General features: G+C 40.2%; 1 protein-coding gene across 4 annotated transcripts in view; it reads left to right on the top strand.

Moving 5' to 3' along the window:
• The window catches only part of CDK14 (cyclin dependent kinase 14), a 683,048-nt gene that overhangs the window by 83,595 nt on the left and 580,209 nt on the right, over positions 1-19,244 (top strand). The window contains exon 2 of one of the 4 annotated variants that reach the window (XM_055420393.2): positions 8,856-8,961. The exons of the other annotated variants lie outside the window; for them this stretch is intronic. The gene's annotated coding sequence lies outside the window, so the exon portion shown is untranslated. The remainder of the gene's footprint in view (positions 1-8,855; positions 8,962-19,244) is intronic. 4 annotated transcript variants of the gene reach the window in all.

Here is a 19,244-nt window from a genome sequence, read left to right on the forward strand (position 1 = left end):
TTAGGCCTATTTGTTATGTAACACATCCTTACTTTGCTTTCATGGTTACTTCTGATTGCACTGGTAAAATGATGAAATACTGTAATTGATGTATTTTTAACTATTCTGACATCCACTAAATTTATATCAAAGTTAACACTTATTTTCATGTGGATATTAAGAATCTAATGAACTGAATTACTTGCTTCTCACTTGTTTAAGCAGCATCCACATGCATGCTACTTATTGCTTTCATGGAAGGTTCAATCATGCTGATTGCATTGGACTGAGTGCTTTGTTATGGAATCGCCTTTTTTGACATTTAGGCATTTAAATGAAGTTGGCTGTTTTGACCCCTAGTTCCATGGTGAGATAGCCTATTGTTCATAATGAAGGGGGATATAAAATTGCGAGGAAATTTTGAATTAGTTTTATGAAAAGGCTGCTTCCAAAAATGGAACAGCATTTTTAAGAATGTGGTTATCTATAGCAAGAACATTAATACAGCCTCTGAAACAAAGCCATATATTAATTATTGGGCTATAGGCCCACAAGGTTACAATCATGAGGGAGACCTCTAGCTGGTGGAGGTGGCTGGGGATCACTTGGTGGGATTGTCAGAGTTTGGATTGGTGGTTTCAGCCTGAACAAATCATATCCATCTAGAGAGAACCTTGGAGAAGGAAATGGCTACCCACTCCAGTATTCTTGCCTGGGAAATCACATGGACAGAAGAGCCTGGTGGGATGTAGTCCATGTGGTCTCAAGAATTGGGTACGACATAGCGACTAAACCACCACCACCAGAGAGAACATAGTCATAGCTAGAGAAAAACGATCAGTCAGTAAAGGTGGGACCACAGATTCCTCTAGAATTCCTACAGATTCAGACGTGTTCAAGGTGAGAAGAGAAATGAACTGGTGAGTAAACTCAGCAACTTAGTGGCTTCCATAATTATACTTGGAAATGGGAAGGTAGGACACATTTAAACTTTTAGATTTTTTTAAGATTTAGGTATTTAAGGGATGGTTCTCTTCTCAGAGGGCTAAGAAAATATAAAATGCATAATTATGGTTTGTGTAAGGATATTTTTCCAAAACATTTTGTCGGGGCAGTTTTAGAAATGGTGGGTGGAAACCACAGTGACATGCTTGCCTCCCCGCTGGAAGCACTGGCTCCTCCTGCTCTGCACTCTGGCAGCTCCAGACCACTGGGGCAGGCGGAGACCCCTCCCTGCCTGTGAAACCAAGCCAGGCATTTCTCTTTGGCCTCTCCTTCCCTGCCTGGGTGGGGCCCACCACCCTGGTCAGAAGGTAGAATCCAACCCTGTCCATCTGGGATTTATTTTGATATATGATGGACAGGGAGGCCTGGCGTGCTGTGATTCATGGGGTCGCAAAGAGTTGGACACGACTGAGTGACTGAACTGAACTGAACTGATGGTGGAAAAGGGGCTTCCTCGGTGGCTCAGTGGTAAAAATTCTGCCTGCCAATGCAGGAGACATGGGTTCAATCCCTGGGTTGGGAAGATGCCCTGGAGAAGAAAATGGCTACCCACTCCAGTATTCTTTCTTGGGAAATCCCATGGACAGAGGAGCATGGTGGGCTGTAGTCCATGGGGTCACAAGAGTCGGACATGACTAAACAACAACAATTGTATAAAAGACTTAAATAGGCTCCTCTCCTCCATCCCCTTGCCAATAGTCAATTTTAGGAGCCCCATTTATTAAGTATAGTTCATTCTCATTATGTGGTGTTTGGTTGTGGTGGGAGAAATATACTGATTTACCAACAACACGAAGCTCATTAATATTGAGATGGTTTGGGGTTGGGGATGACTTTGTGGATTAGAAAGCCTGGGATCCTGCCCATTCAACCTTCCCTTTACATATATATCAAGTTTCTGTATGTACATAGTCAGTTCAGTTGCTCAGTTGTGTCTGACTCTGCGACCCCATGGACTGCAGCATGCCAAGCTCCCTGTCCGTCCCCAACTCAGGGAGTCTATTCAAACTCACGTTGATTGAGTCAGTAATGCCATCCAACCATCTCATCCTCTGTCGTCCCCTTCTCCTCCTGCCCTCTATCTTTCCCAGCACCAAGGTCTTTTCCTCAGCTCTTCGCATGATGTGGCCAAAGTATTGGAGTTTCAACTTCAACATCAGTCCTTACAGTGAACACCCAGGACTGATATCCTTTAGGTTGGACTGGTTAGATCTCCTTGCAGTCCAAGGGACTCTCAAGAGTCTTCTCCAACACTACAGTTCAAAAGCATCAATTCTTTGGCACTCAGCTTTCTTTATAGTCCAACTCTCATATCCATACATGACCACTGGAAAAACCACAGACTTGACTAGACGGACCTTTGTTGGCAAAGTAATGTCTCTGCTTTTTAATGTGCTGTCTAGGTTAGTCATAACTTTCCTTCCAAGGAGTAAGCGTATTAATTTCATGGCTGCAGTCACCATCTGCAGTGATTTTGGAGCCCAGATAAATAAAGTCAGCCACTGTTTCCACTGTTTCCCCATCTATTTGCCATGAAGTGATGGGACCGGATGCCATGATCTTCGTTTTCTGAATGGTGAGCTTTAAGTCAACTTTTTCACTCTCCTCTTTCACTTTCATCAAGAGGCTCTTTAGTTCTTGTTCACTTTCTGCCATAAGGGTGGTGTCATCTGCATGAGGTTATTGATATTTCTCCCGGCAATCTTGATTCCAGCTTGTGCTTCCTCCAGCCCAGTGTTCCTCATGATGTACTCTGCATATAAGTTAAATAAGCAGGGTGACAATATACAGCCTTGACCTACTCCTTTTCCTATTTGGAACCAGTCTGTTGTTCCATGTCCAGTTCTGACTGTTGCTTCCTGACCTGCATACAGGTTTCTCAAGAGGCAGGTCAGGTGGTCTGATATTCCCATCTCTTTCAGAATTTTCCACAGTTTATTGTGATCCACACAGTCAAAGGCTTTGGCATAGTCAATAAAGCAGAAATAGATGTTTTATAGTATTTTTTTTTTTTTAAACCTTGAGATACCGTTTTCCATTTATCTAGTCTGTTCTTGTGCCAAAACTGTGCTGCTCATTGTAGGCGTATAGGACATTCTAATACCTGGTATAGCCAGGCTGGCCTTTAATTCATTCTGCTTTCAAACTTTTTGAACTATTTTCATTTGTTTGAATACTTAGTTTTTAAGATCTGAATATAGGCTTCCCCACCATGCCAAATGAGCGTTGATCTACACTATGTAGAGCTTTTTTTCTTGAAATACAAATTTGGTTATTGCTGACAAACTAACAATAGTTACTTTGGGGGTATCATGAAGTTGATAGTAAGAGACATGCTCTGAAAAATAACCAGACAACTGTAACTCTATTCAAGGGTTTTTATGCTTTAACTTTTTAACAGCACCTTCTTGAATTACACTCAGAAATAGAACTGATTCAGTGCATCAGTGCAATTTATCTTCTTTTCTGTATGTGTAAAGTATGTATACAAATCAGCTGTTTTCTATGTCAGTTAATATCAGTCACCTCTTGATGAACTTATAACATGATTCAAAGATTGCAGAAAGGTGGAAAGAGAGAGAAAACCTTCCATGGGAACCATGGTCTTCTATTTATTGATTGGTTTACATCTGCTTGCTTTCCCCAACAATTTCAGGTTGCTGATAATGAATGTCCACTTTCAAAAAGACCTAAAACAGTGACTACAGAAAAGCAGAAGAAAACTGAAAAAGGAGGAGATGGGTGGTGAGGCTAAATGTCAAGAACTTTGGGTAAGGCAAAGGTCCTCTGTGGTCTACACTAGCAAACTGTACAGCTGGGCTAGAAGACAGACTGGTGGAACCATCTAAGCATGGTCTTTATGTAGATTTGTTCATTTATTCAGGAAATATCTACTGAGCACGTATTCTATGCCTGGTCAGAGAAGGCAATGGCACCCCACTCCAGAACTCTTGCCTGGAAAATCCCATGGACGGAGGAGTCTGGTGGGATGCAGTCCATGGTGTCGCTAAGAGTCGGACACGACTGAGCGACTTCGCTTTCACTTTTCACTTTCACGCATTAGAGAAGAAAATGGCAACCCACTCTATTGTTCTTGCCTGGAGAATCCCAGGGACAGCAGAGCCTGGTGGGCTGCCGTCTATGGGTCACACAGAATCGGACATGACTGAAGTGACTTAGCAGCAGCAGCAGCAGCTGTGCCTGGTACTCATTTAGGCATGAGAAGCAAAGTAGTCAGCAAATCAGACACAAATCCCTGCTCTCCTGGAGCTTCCATTTTAGTGTAGGAATCATAATAATATACAATCTATGTTGTATATTGGATATTAGTAATTGCTGCAAGGAGATCGAACCAGTCCATTCTAAAGGAGATCAATCCTGGGCGTTCATTGGAAGGACTGATGCTAAAGCTGAAACTCCAATACTTTGGCCACCTCATGTGATGAGTTGACTCACTGGAAAAGACTCTGATGCTGGGAGGGATTGGGGGCGGGAGGAGAAGGGGACGACAGAGAATGAGATGGCTAGATGGCATCACCGACTCGATGGACATGAGTTTGAGTGAACTCCGGGAGTTGGTGATGGACAGGGAGGCCTGGCGTGCTGTGATTCATGGGGTCGCAAAGAGTCGAACATGACTGAGCGACTGAACTGAACTGAACTGACTGAAGAAGAAAAAACTCAAACCTGGAAGGAAGGGGAGGTAAAAGATTGGGGAGGGTACTTGATAAAGTGGTTGGCGAAGGTCTCCCTGAGAAGCTGTCTTTGGAAAAATGACCAGAAGGCTGTGAGGGTCTGGTGGGGATATTAGGGGAAGAGAGATGCTGGCTGCGGGAACAGCCAGTTTAAAGGAAGGTGTTCTCATCGGAGGCTGGAGGGAGGGGGTTGGGCAGAGTGCTGGAAGGGTTGTGGTTAGCTCCTGCAACTCCAGGAGCAGACCTAGATGTTTTCAAGGCTCTTTGGGTAATAAAGGGCAGGACCTCAAATAAAAACAATCCCACTCCTGTGCATGTGTCCAGGGAGAACTCTAATTTGAAAAGACACACGACCCCAGTGTTCATAGCAGTGCTATTTATAATGCCAAGACATAGAAACAACCTAAATGTCTGTCAGCAGACGAATGGATGAAGACGACATGGCACATACACGCAATGAAATATTACTCATAAAAAGGTATGAGATTGTACGACTTGCAGCAACATGGATGGACATAGAAATTGTCATGCTGAGTGAAGTAAATCAGACAGAGGTGAACTGTCATATTATATCCCTTATATGAGTAGTGAATTTGCTCAGTCGTGTATGAGTCTCTTTGATCCCATTGACTGTAGCCTACCAGGCTCCTCCATCCGTGGCATTTCCCAGGCAGGAATACTGGAGTGGGTTGCCATTTCCTTCTCCAGGGGATCTTCCCGACCCAGGGATGGAACCCAGGTCGGCCACATTGTAGGCAGACCCTTTACCTGCTCTGTGCCCCCAGGGAAGCCCGGAGAAGCCCAGGGAATCCTTTATATGCAGAATCTAAAAATAAATAATACAAATGATCTTATTTACAAAACAGAAACAGACTCACAGACTTAGAGAATGAACTTATAGGAGGAAAGACTGGGGAAGGGATAGTTAGGGAGTTTGCGATGGATGTGTACACACTGCTATATTTTAAATGGATAACCAGCAAGGACCTGCTGTATAGCATGGGAAACTCTACACTGAAAGTTATGTGGCAACTTGGATGGGAGGGGAGTTTGGGAGAGAATGGATACATGTATATATATGGCTGAGTCCCTTTGCTGTTCACCAGAAACTATCATAACGTTGTTATTTGGCTGTACTTCAATATAAAATAAAAAGTTTTTTTTAAAAAACAAGGAAATTAGCCTTGTCATACTTCATAATTTTTATTCAGTTGTATATCAAGTTTTTCATCTGCTCAGAGTTTCCGACAGTTGGAAGAATGAACAGACGTACTGGTGTGTACAGGTACAAGTTTACAGTTTCTTTTCTCTTTCCTTTAACATAGACCATTTTGAAGTTTTAGCAAACATTTTAGGGTGTACTTCTACATTTGGTACATCACTGTTTATTTTCGACGCAAATAAGAAAAGACCTCTCTGGATCCATTTGAAATTATGAATACTTAGATGCCTACCAGAAGAGTATTGTGCTCTAAGCTGGTGAACTCTGTGCTTTGTAATCTCATTTAAGGAGTCAGAATTGCAGATAATGATCCCCGAAATATAATTTCCTGTCATTCACCTACCTGCCAATTTCCCTCTAAATCTATGGGTTCCTATAAAACTTACTGTGAAACTCAAGATGCTTGTAACAAGTCAATTTCAGAATAATTTTATACTGTTTTTTCAAGACAAAGATACCTTTGTTCGGGTCTTGTAGTCATTTTCACACTGTCTTATTTTGTTGTTGGCTTTTTGTTATCTGCTTATTTAAAGAAAATAGAGTGAGGTTTATAAAATCATGGTTTTAGTTCCAGAATCTAACCCGATAGTCATTTTACTGAGGTTTCCTGTATGTATTCACTAAGGGGGAAAATATCAAATCACTTGGCGTTTGCGAGGTGATGAGAGAAGAATACATAATGTATTTCCTTGGAAGCTGTTCTTTCTTCCTGTGAGTAGGAGGAGGAAAGTCCACCATCTGCACCCTCACACATGTGTAATCAAGCCTGATTCCTCTGAAGTTGATGTTTGGTATTTACAGTGACTTGATTTTTCCACTTTAATGACATTTGTGATTTTTATCACTTTGTTTATGGAGAGGGGAGATGGGGGGCGGGTGTTAGTGCATGTCAGGTCTCTGTGGTTGATGATCAGTGCTCCACTCCAGGGCATGCTGCTCATTTAGGCTGTCAGGGGAATGGGTTAGGGAGATGCCCAGTGGTGCCAGCTGATGTGGCTGGCAAGCAGCTCGACCACGGAGGTGCCTCTTTGGTGGAGTTAACAGTTGGGCCAGAAAAAGCTGCAAATCAACGATGAATGTCAATATTAGTTTGAATGGTTAGGAGGAGCAGAGCTTCTGGTCTTTGGTTATTAGCTGATTGTAGGAGTGCAGTGGTGGAAAGCTGCAGCCTTTGTTGGAGAACAGTATTATTGGAAGCAAATAAAGTAGGGGCTTTCAGAGAAGGAAAGAAAATATCCCCTATTTTTTGTTGAGAATATCCAGTGAAGCATGTTGGAGCATAGGCACTCGGTGGGCTCTGTGAGGCTGAGCAGGATCGCAGACGGGAGAGAGCGGAAGTGGTTTTTCTGGCTCCGTTGGCCAGTGCTTGGGCTGAAAGTAGAGTGTTGGTTGCTGAGACACTGCACAGTCACACCAGTCGCCACATGAATGGGTAAACTTGGTTCACACCTTTAGGGGAGAGGAGGGTGGGGAAGCCAAGTGAACAGCGTACATGACCACACACATGCATCATTATTTGTTTACGTTTTCTCTCTCCTCCACTGGACTCAGGATGCCCTGAGAGAGGTGTTCAGCGTCTTCATCTTATATCAGCATTGTTTACTGAAATGAAGTGAAGAGTGGGGTGAATTTCCCTTTTTAATGTCATCTTTTTTTAAATTGGGGGATAGTCGCTTTACAATATTGTGTTGGTTTCTGCTATATAAATGGGAAGCAGCCATGCTGTGCTGTCCTAAGTCACTCAGTTGTCTCCGACTCTTTTATACGCCATGGACTGTAGCCCGCCAGGCTCCTCTGTCCATGGGGATTCTCCAGGCAAGAATACTGGAGTGGGTTGCCATACCCTCCTTCAGGGGATCTTCCCAACCCAGGGATCGAACCCATGTCTCTTGCCCTGCAGGTGGATTCTTGACTGAGTCACCAGGGAAGCCTTAAAATACTGGAGTGGGTAGCCTATTCCTTCTCCAGAGGATCTTCCTAAGCTATAAATTGAACCAGGATCTCCTGCATTGCAGGCAGATTGCTTACCAGCTGAGCTACCAGGGAAACCTGAAGCAGCCATAAGTATACATATATCCCTCCCTCTTGAAACTTCCTTCCACCCTGCTCCCCATCCAACCCCTCTAGGTTGTTCCAGAACACCGGGCTGAGCTCCCTGTGTTATAAAGCAATTTCCCACTAGCTATGTATTTGACACTAATGTCATTTTTAACCTCTTCAGTATGATGGTAACTTGTTTTTCAGCTATGTTCTGAGGAGCCCACAGTGTGTAAATTTACTCTCTTCCTTTTGAAGGTATGAGCTTTAATGAAGAAGGATTGTACAAGAGTAGAGGACAGGACCATATTTATATAAATGCAGGAATCATCATTGATTCATCGAATATCCATCCATCAATTTACTCATTCATTGATCAAACATCCTGGATACCACCTATTAAGTGCCAGCTGCTGGGGATACAAAATATAATCTCATCAGTGGCTTACGAAGGAGCTCACAGACTTCTTTATTTGAAATAAAAAGAGCAAGAGAATAATTATCCACCTAAATTATCTCCAAAGGAATTGTGTTATGTAGACTTGAAGGAGAGTTGGGAACAGTTCTTAAGAAATGTAACTCAGATAATTTTGTGTGATCCACTTAAAATATATTAACTGATAGCAACTTGAATTAACAAAATAATTTCAGTTACATATTCAGATATAACATGTGAAAGCTCATTACTTTAGATACATTTTTCTGATAATTTACTCAAAGTACTTCTTTTTGTATAATAAAACTAATGCCTTATTAGGGTAAGTAATACATTGTATCTTTAATAACCTGGAACAGAAGTTATTTCAAACTGAATTAATGTGTATTTTGTCAACCTGTGAATCTTTTACTTCTTACAAGGACCTCTAGAAACATCAGTTCCCCAAAACAGTTTTTGTCTTTTCTCCTTTGTTTTCCAGTTACATTGAGATATAATCTACATACGAAAGTCGCTCAGTTGTGTCTGACTCTTTGCCACCCTGTGGACTATACAGTCCAAGGAATTCTCCAGGCCAGAGTACTGGAGTGAGTAGCCTTTCCCTTCTCCTGGGGATCTTCCCAACCCAGGGATCGAACCCAGGTCTCCTGCATTGCAGGCGGCTTCTTTACCTGCTGAACCATGTGAACCCTGTGAAGCATGTAGCAAGCACTGTATAAGTTTAAGGTATATAGCATAATGATTTGAGTAACATACATCATGAAATGCTTAGCACAGTAAGTTCAGTAAATGTCCATCATCTCACACAGATACAGAATTAAAGAAACAGAAAGAAATTTTTTTCCTTGTGATGAGAACTCTGAAGGTTTACTCTTAACAGCTTTCCTGTATGAGTACAGTAGGGTTTTGTTATATTTGGCATGTGCATTACATACCTAGTATCTTTTTTTTTTTTTATCTTACACCTGGAAGTTTGTACCTTTTGACTGCCTTCATCCACATTGCAAAGAATGGTGAAAGATCCAACTGATTTAAATTTTTCTTTTTTTTTACCTCTTAAAATATTTTGTGTATTGTGGCTATGGAAGAAATACTCTGAAGTGACCCCAGTCGTTTTACTGGATGAGAGGAGGTAGATTTTTCTCAAAAATGGTTTTATCTTATTATTATTTTTTAACAAGTCAACCCACTTTTGTTGGCAGAATGCAGCTGTATCATATGATTTGCTTTATAAATCATCGAAGCTCTCATTTTTAAGAATGACTTCTAAAGTGATCTTTTGTCATATAGATTCATAGTCACCATGGCTATTCATAATCACCACAGTTGATTCTGCAACTCAGAAATGTGTGGTGACTCTCAGAGGCCATTATCTTCATTATTTTCCCCCTGGTAATTTATATGTGATTCAAAATGCTTCTGTGTAATTGAGAATCAGGGGCTATAGCACTGCTATCCCCCCTTTTTATATATAAATTTATATAAACTATGATTTTATTTATATATTTAGTATATATATATTTATATACATATTTGTTTATATTGTACATATATTTGTGTGTATGTACACAAATACACTCCATATACATGTATAGAGAGAGAAATTTGAGGACTAAATAGAAAAATGTCTCCATTCAGGTAGTAATCTCATGTAGCATCTGACCCTCTGTATATTGTGAAATAGTAGCTCAACTAATGACCATTAGAAGGACACCAATTTATATCTGCTGTGGAATTTATGATAACCTCTATGAGGTGAACTCAAATTTTGCTGTATATATTTTCTGATGTCTGATTTTAAAATGCTCAAAATACTTCAATGTTGTCTTACGTTGTCAAGTATTATTTAATATAATTGAATTTCTCCATCCATGAGTAGATGGAAGAGCACCAGTTCTTCATTGACTGGAGAAATAAAATATAGCAAGAATAATACACTTAAAAATCACAGTAAAGAAAGAGCCAGATGAGACCTGGAGCCTGAAAAAGTGAGCTTCTATTTGTCTTGCTCTCGAAGACCTGTAATATGGAAATCTGTTGGGCAGATTAATCAAGTCCCCTCTGTCAGTGCTTCATAACAAGACCGTGCATTAAGCTGCATGTCTCGTTTCGCCACATATCAGATATGCGTAAGAGGTAGTGATGCAGGTCGGCTGCTGCGGCGTTGCGGCGTTTGGACTGTGTTGTTCCTTTGGGCCCTTGCGGGTGGAGAAGAGGTGGATGTGGTAGAAGTTAGCTCCAGTTACTCAGACAGGGTCTTTATTTTGTTGACACATAATTCTGATGGAGACACAGTTGTGATCCTAGATTAAGAGACTAAGTGACTTATTTTTTAAATGCATTTTGTGTATTTGCCGATTGCACCGGGTCTTTGTTACTGCGTGTGGGCTTTCTCTAGTTGCCACAGGTGGGGGCTCCTCTCCGTGACGGCGCGTGGGCTTCTCATCGCAGTGGCACTCTTGCTGTGGAGCGCAGGCTTAGGCACACGGGCTCTAGGGCGTCCGTAGGTGCAGCACGTGGGCTCACTAGTTTTCCTGCAGGGGCTTAGTTGCTCCGAGGCGTGGGGAATCTTCCTGGACCAGGGATCGGACCTGTGTTCCCTGCATTGACAGGCAAATTCTTATCCACTGTACCACCAGGGAAGTCCTAAAGAACTTATTTTAGTGGTTTGAAACTTCGTAGGGTTAGCCAGGTTTCAACCATGCCTGAGTGCACTTTAGAATACGACCGTGAGTGTAATTAACACATTTTCTAAAAACTCTGTTGGAAAATTAAAGAGCCTTTTATGGATTCTGCAGAGGTTGATTTCTGCATTTGGGGTAGTATACATGTCAAAAGTATGGATGGTTGAATTTATTTTATAGGAGAGCATCAGGGTCTTTAGCTTATTTTATAAGAGCATCAAGGTTAAATATCAAATTTTAACTTTCCTCTTGTCTTATATTCTTGTTATTACCTTTTAGATTGTATATTTCTGTTTTTAATGAACTATTTTAAGGCTTGACTAGTTGGGGGGTGCAAATTTTCAAACTCTTGTATATTATTTAGCACCAGAGATTTCTTCTCTCTCATATTGCTGGTCTGTAAGAAAACCGGGAGGGTCTCAAATAGAGTCCACTTGCCTATAACCTTGACCAGATGTCACTTTAATCCCTGTGCACTTCTGGCAGACTAGAGCTCTTTATGAAGCGCTTAGTTTACTCGTTTGAAATGAGTGTTTTCATTACCCAGTAGAGGTGAGTCCAGTTGGGTATCTACCTGACACTGTCATAAGTAATCTCTGCCTAGTAGTCTTGTGAGACTAACAGGAACTGTCCAATGCCTCTAAGAACATTCTGAGCAACTAAGCCCACATGTTGCAACTACTGAGCCGGCGTGCCCAACTAGAGAGTCTGTGTACCGCAATGCAGGATTTCGAGTGATGCAACTAAGACCCAACACAATCGAATCAATAAATTAATTAAAAGTATGATCTTATTTCACCTTAATTTGATTTGCCTGTGTTTTTAGGAGTTTTGAATCATAAATGAGATTGTTTTAGAGTTTTAAAATTTGCATTACTTTTGTCATGTTTGGGTATGAGAGCTCTGCTAGTGACCAAGGGATTATCTGTTCCGTAAAGATTTGGTAGCATTTGCCTCCAAAGTATCCTTTAGGTAGCTAGATCTTTGATGACTTTTCAGTTTCTTGTATATCAACTTTTTTATATCACTTGGATTAATTCTGATAATTGATATTCTTATAGTATCCTCCATTTAATTTATTTTTTCCCTCCACAAATTTAGTACTGAGTTTCTTGTGTTTTTGTTTTTCTTTTTCCATTCAAATGCGTTAAATTCTGCAGCTTTTTTTCCCCTTTTTTACCCCATTATCCTCCCACCTACTTGTTGGAGCATAACTTTAATGTGATCGCTGATGTTCTGCTTTTTTCGTCAAAGGCCATGCACATTTTTCAAAGTTTTAATTTTATTTTTAATTGGAGAGTAATTCCACCATTGTGATGGTTTCTGCCATACATCAACATGGATCCCTGTAGGTATACGTATGTCCCCTCCGTCTCATACCTCCCTCCCACCTCCGACCCCATCCCTCGCTCTGGGTTGCTCCAGAACACCAGCCATGCACATTTTTTGAAGCAATAGATACTTCATCATGTTAAAATCACAGTTGTGATATATCATGATCTATTTAGCTAATTCCCTGATTGTGGACAATTAAATTCTTTTTGCTTTTCTGCTATTAAAATTAAGGCTATAGTTTGCATCCATATGTTTATGTATGTTTAATCTTGCAGAATAAATTTTAAGAGAATTTTTAAGTCAGTGTGAAATTATATTTTAATGGAAATAATGAAATTGTTCTCCAGAAACATTGTACCAAGTTAATTGTATGGGAGCCTCATACTGTTGCAATTTCTAGATCTTCTTCTTTGCCTAAATTGATGTGGTGGAAACATTTAGTTTTTATTTGTATTGCCTTGATGTCTACTGAGGTTGAATTTTTTTCAGTTGCTTATTGGTCATTTGCTTTTATGTGTGTGTATGTGACTAGTCTGTTCTTAACCTTTGTCAGTTTTTCTATTGGAATAGTACTTTTTCTTATTATTTCAAGAGCTAGTTCTTTTTTGAGGGACAGCCATCTTTACTTTTCCATTTTTGGTAGCGAATAATTTTTTCCAGTCTCTCATTTTTCCTTAAAATCTATATAAGTTGTTTTATGTGCAGACTTTTTTTCATTTTCAGGGAATCATATCCATCAATCCTATTATGGTTTCCATATTGGAATCATGTTTATAAAAGTTTTACCTACACTATATAAGAAACATGTTGTTTTATTTTCTTCTGATAATTTCATCTTTACATTTATATTTTTTAGTTATATGAAATTTATTTTAGTATAAGGTTTGAGGCAGGAACCCATCTATTCTTTCAAATTGCTTTTCATTTGTCTCAATAGCATTTATTGAATAATCCATCTTTTCCTCACTCATTTGAAGGGCCACTGTTATCATAAATTAATTTTTAATACATACTCTGGCCTATATCTTGGTGATATTACACTGATTTGTCTTTTTCTACCTGTGTCAGTACCACTCTTAATTACCAAAACATGCTGATACATTTATCATACATTTAGTCTTCCAATGAATATTAGAATTTCTTTTTCAAAATAGAAAATATTTCCTACTGAGATTTTGACTAGAATAGCACTGAATTTAGAAACTGACTAGGGAGGATTAAGAATATTGAAGTCTTTCTGATCAGAACTGAGTTACCTGTCCAATGATCTGTCGTCTTCTCTGTTGCTCCCTTGTCTTCGTGTTGCTCTCGTGGTGCTGTGGATTTCTTATTTTCTCCTGATAGTCTATGCCTCCTTTCTCGGTAGCTTGACTGTGCTCCGTACTCAGCTGTCTCTTCTGTCTTTTAATATTGGTGCATAAAAAACTGCTTTAGTCGACATACGAACTTTAATAAATAGCGGAGCACAGTGTGTGCCTTTGGGTAAGTTACTTGCTCAGACTTTCCCGTCTTTAAGATGATAGTTGTAACTGCTTCATAAAAATTGTTTCAAGTTTAAATGAGATGATTTTTAATTAGCGCATTGCAGTTATCAGCAAATGTTAATTGCTGTTATTATTATGATTTTTCACTTTTGAGAGGTTTCTTTCTGCGTTTTCTTACTGTTTCCAGTAGTGTCTTTCATTTGATTGTTCCATAATTTCTAAATATTTATTCCCTTACCCCTTTATAAATATTTTGTTTTAAGTCAGGTAAGATTTCAAAGTACCTTTCTGCAAACCAGTTTCATCAGAGAAAAAGTGTCCTGGATCATTACCATTTTCAATTATCTTTGACTTATTGATCAAAATATCAGCTATCTCCCAATGTGAATGAATTTGGCGAATTAGTGAAGAATGAATTATATAATAGGCGTTGTTTATTTCTTTGAGAAGCTTTTGGGAGACATGGTCTGTAAGCAAGTGTGCTGTCCAGAATGCCCCAGTTAAAAGCTGAAGTCAATATTAGATTATTAAAAGAGGACTCTCGTTTCTTAGCGTATCTCCTCTCCCTCAAGAGTGCTGGTAAATCTTATTAACTAAGGGGATTAACCAAAAATAATTATATGGAGTGCATAAGATGTTATACAAATGATTTCTATTATTGTTTTCTAAAAGTAAAACGTTTTTGGGGAAAATGATGAATTCAGATAGCCATCAATCCTGAGACAGGGATTTGTTGAGAAAGTCAGTGAAATATTATTTTGTCTCCAATTAAAATCTTCCATGGGTTATACATTCTGTTGTGCTTAAAGTGAATTTTAAGTGAGTAATTCAGTTGCATTATATTGTATGAATAAGAGAAAATGAGATACACTAGCCACATAGCAAGCTGTTCGTGAGCTAAAGATGAGGGAGGAAAACAGACTTAAAAATCCATTCATCATGGTCGCCTCTCGCAAGTGAATGCATGATCTAATTGTGAATGAATTTTTTTTTTTTTTAAGTAGCAGCTGTGACTTACAAAGTTTAGAAATGTTAACTTGCAACCAGATCAAACCATTCATTTCTGGGAAGAAGGGATCATGGATTAACAAATGGATTTCAGTATTTCTTAATCCATGATCTGGGTGGACTGCAAATATACATGAAAAATAGGAAGATTTAAGTAATGAAATGTGATCTCTTTTTTTCCCCCCTGTAAACCAAAAAAAAAAAATCATTTTCAAAATGGGTCTGTTATGTTAATCAACCTTTGTTAAGGGTTTCACGGACAGGCTGGATAAGCAAAAGTCATTGGATAGTATTTTTAGGTTGAGGGAGGCTAATTCAAACAAGAACCATGAGGGAAGAAGGCTTTGATTTGAGTAGAAGGTGGAAGATTTGAGTAGAAGTTGGGAAAAGGAGGGCTTTCTGGACAAGAGGGAAAGATGAGCATGATTGTATTGAAAGCAGAAGCAATAATGATGTGTGAGAGCCAGGATGGGTCTGGATACATATTAACAGCTAAATGTGTAATGGGCTGGGGAAACCATGTGCTAAGTTTCTGAGTGTCATGGTTGCCAGGCAGGTTTCCTACCCATGTTCCTTTGGTAACGGTGCCAGTCCCCAAAGAAGGATTTAGGCAGTTATATAAGCATAGCATTTCCCCTCTAAAATCGAATTAACTTCTTCCAAAGGAATTTAGAACACATTATTAGTCACAAAGAAACTTCACTTGCTTTAAAAAAGCAATTTCTGAGATACTCTGATAAACAAAATAGTAAAATAGTGGCATCTTTTGCCAATGATCTAAAACAGACAGCAATGGTGCTGGTAGCTTAAAGCAGTAGCTGCCAAAGGGCAGAAAAGACAGTCAATAAATACTCGATTTAAGTCACCAGATTTGACAACTGAGAAATATGACTTAGAATTATGATGTCTTTTTTTCTATGTGTCATCTGAATCAATACCAACAGTTTTAGAATGATAAAGTTAAAAAGCTCAGGCCACAAGGAAGGTATTAGGAGGGAAATTCAAGAAATCCAGTTTGGATAGTGCTAATCACACAGCAATTGGAGTACACATGTTGAACACATTCCTGTGCCCTTTCCTGCCTCTAAAGTGAACTAAATACAATGACTGTTTTACAGATTTCCTGTGGACATCCAGTATCTGGTTTTGGCAGCTGGGATCAGTCATAGACCAGTGAATGCAGATTTCATGGAAGTCAATAATGACACCTTAGGAAATAAATAAGAAATAGACATAGAAGCGGAGATAGCATGTCTCTTGTGATCATTTTAAAAACCCTAAAAACTTGAAGATTTAACCTTCACTTGAGTCAATTATTGTTTGGTTGCTAAGTTGTGTCCAATTCTTTTGTGACCCCAGGGCTAGCTCCTCTGTCCATGGGATTTCCCAGACAGGAATACTGGAGTGGGTGCCATTTCCTTCTGCAGGGAATCTTAACCAACACAAGGATTGAACCTGCATCTGCTGCATTGGCAGGGGGATTCTTTACCACTGTGACGAGCTCGAAGTATGGTGTGTTCCAATTTGATTTCTAGCTCTACAAGAATCCCAATAGAGTAACTTACTTTGTTAGTGCTCTCATTTCGTCATCTGTAAAATGGGATAACAGCAGTACTTACCTAACCTCAAAGGACCATTGTACAGATTAAATGGGCTTCCCAAGTGGTGCAGTGGTACAGAATCCACCTGCCAGTGCAGGAGACTCAAGAGATGTGGGCTCGATTCCTGCATCGGAAAGATCCTCTGGAGTAGGAAATAGCAACCCACTCCAGTATTCTTGCCTAGGAAATCCCACGGACAGAGGAGTCCAACGGGCTACAGTCCATTGGGTCACAAAGAGTCTGACATGACTGAGCGACTGAGCACAAAGGCCATGACAGATTAAATATGGCAATTCATGTAAAATGTGTAGAAGTACCTGATGTTGTTAATATTATTGTTAACTTCTGTCACTGCTGCTGCTGCTGCTGCTGCTAAGTCGCTTCAGTCGTGTCCAACTCTGTGCGACCCCATGGATGGCAGCCCACCAGGCTCCCTCGTCCCTGGGATTTTCCAGGCAAGAACACTGGAGTGGGGTGCCATCGCCTTCTCCGAACTTCTGTCACTATATGTATGTAATTGTTATTTAGAAAGTATTTATTAAGTGAATGATAAAATACCACAATGTAATTTATTTTATCTTAGAAGGAAATTCCTTTACAAACATTAAATACTGCACTTAATAGCAGTATTCAGTATAATAGTGTGGTTTCTTTCACGTTGAGCCAGATGGCGTTCTCCAGCTACAGAAAAAAGAATCCTTTAGCTGTGTGTCATTTTAGGAGCAATCACATACATTAGTTTAAAATGGAATTAATATGGAATTAAAACATTTACAATGGCAACCACATAGAATTTTCCACTCAGTTGTAAATAATTATTTTGACATGAAAGTATTTTAATAGCATTAAAAGGTCATTAAGATAATTGCACTTGCAACAGCTTATTTTGACAGAGGTTACTTTAGAAAGTAAGCAAATAAAAGCAGAACCTGAAAAATCTTGAAAGTTTGATTATAAATGTGACCATGATTCTCTTGATGCTCAACTCTGATTAAAGTCCTCAATGTACTCTGTACTGTGACTTTTCTATTTTATTTTTATTCATGATGGTAATTACTTGAAAATACATTTTAAAATATTTATTTATTTACCTGTGCCAGGTCATAGTTGAGTCATGTGGGATCTAGTTCTCTGATGAGGGATTGAACCCAGGCCCCCTGTGTTGGGAGTCTTAAACTGCTGGACTATCAGGGAAATCTCTACTAGAAAATATTTTTAAAAAACTCTAAACTGTATTCACCTGCAATGTGGTGATTTGCAGACAGAAGTTACTTCATTCCTGGGTGTTTATTGAGCATCTAGTATGTGTCTATCTCAAGGCTGAACAGTGAAGGTACAGCAGTGAACAGAGCAGACAGAGATCCCTGCCATCATGGAGCTGATGATAAACCTGCAGATGATAAACCTGCAGGTAAAGTTTGTCTGATGGCGTAGATACCACGGGGAGAAATAGAGCAAGGGAGTCTACAGGAAAGTTGGTCATGTTAATTAGGAAGGTTGAAGAAAACGCCACAGGAAGTGTGAGTTGAGGGCCACGAGGGAGTGAGCCGTGTGGCTGCTAGGGGGAAGAGCATTTCAGGCAGAGGGAACAGAAGGGGGGCAGTTGTGGGTGCAGAGTGAGCAAGAGGGAGAATGGCGGAATGAAAAATGAGCTACACTGGAGAGGGCTTTCTGGCCTCTGGAACCCTGACTTTTGTTCTCTGTGAAATGAGGAGCCGCAGCGAGGGTGTGGTTTAATAAGTTTATTTATTTGTCTTGGCCCCCCCTGGTGTTGGCCGCCACCTGGGCTCTCCGGGTCGCCCTGAGCAGGCCGCCCTGTGCGGTGTGCCAGCCTCTCGTTGCGCCGGCTTCTGTTCCAGAGCAGGGGCTCTAGAGGGCAGGCTTCAGCCACTGTGGCTCTGGGGCCTCGTTGCCCCGTGGCATGTGGGTCGAACTCACTGACCAAGGGTCGAACTCACATCCTCTGCACTGGCAGGCACACTCTTCACCCCTGGAACCCCAAGAGAGTCTGGAAGTTTCTGAGCAGAATAAAGTGACCTGGCTTCCATTTGAAAAGAATCACTTCATGAGCTATTCTGGGGAAAGGCAGGAGGGAGCAGCAGGAGCCCAGTTGAGAGGCTTCTTCAGTAATCAGTTAAGATGATAGTGGATTACATCACCTTCCAATTAGAGTGGCTGCTCTGCAGATACTGAGAAATGGTTGGGGTCTTGATATACTTTGAAAGTAGAGTCAACAGGATTTGCTAACAGATTGGATATCAAATTAGAATCATCCAAGTGCTGGGCAGAAAGTGAACTAAAGAGCCTCTTGATGAAAGTGAAAGAGGAGAGTGAAAAAGTTGGCTTAAGGCTCAACATTCAGAAAACTAAAATCATGGCATCTGGTCCCATCACTTCATTGCAAATAGATGGGAAAACAGTGAGAGACTTTATTCTGGGGGCTCCAAAATCACTGCCGATGGTGACTGCAGCCATGAAATTAAAAGACTCTTACTCCTCGGAAGGAAAGTTACGACCAACCTAGACAGCATATTAAAAAGCAGAGACATTACATTGCCAACAAAGGTCCATCTAGTCAAGGCTATGGTTTTTCCAGTAGTCCTATATGGATGGGAGAGTTGGACTATAAAGAAAGCTGAGCACTGAAGAATTGATGTTTTTGAACTGTGGTGTTAGAGAAGACTTTTGCGAGTCCCTTGGACAGCAAGGAGATCAAACCAGTCCATCCTTAAGGAAATCATTCCTGAGTGTTCACTGG

This window comes from Moschus berezovskii, chromosome 3 (assembly GCF_049115385.1).
Source record: "Moschus berezovskii isolate FMDL1 chromosome 3, NW_MosBer_1.0, whole genome shotgun sequence".
Classification (NCBI taxonomy): Eukaryota; Metazoa; Chordata; class Mammalia; order Artiodactyla; family Moschidae; genus Moschus; species Moschus berezovskii.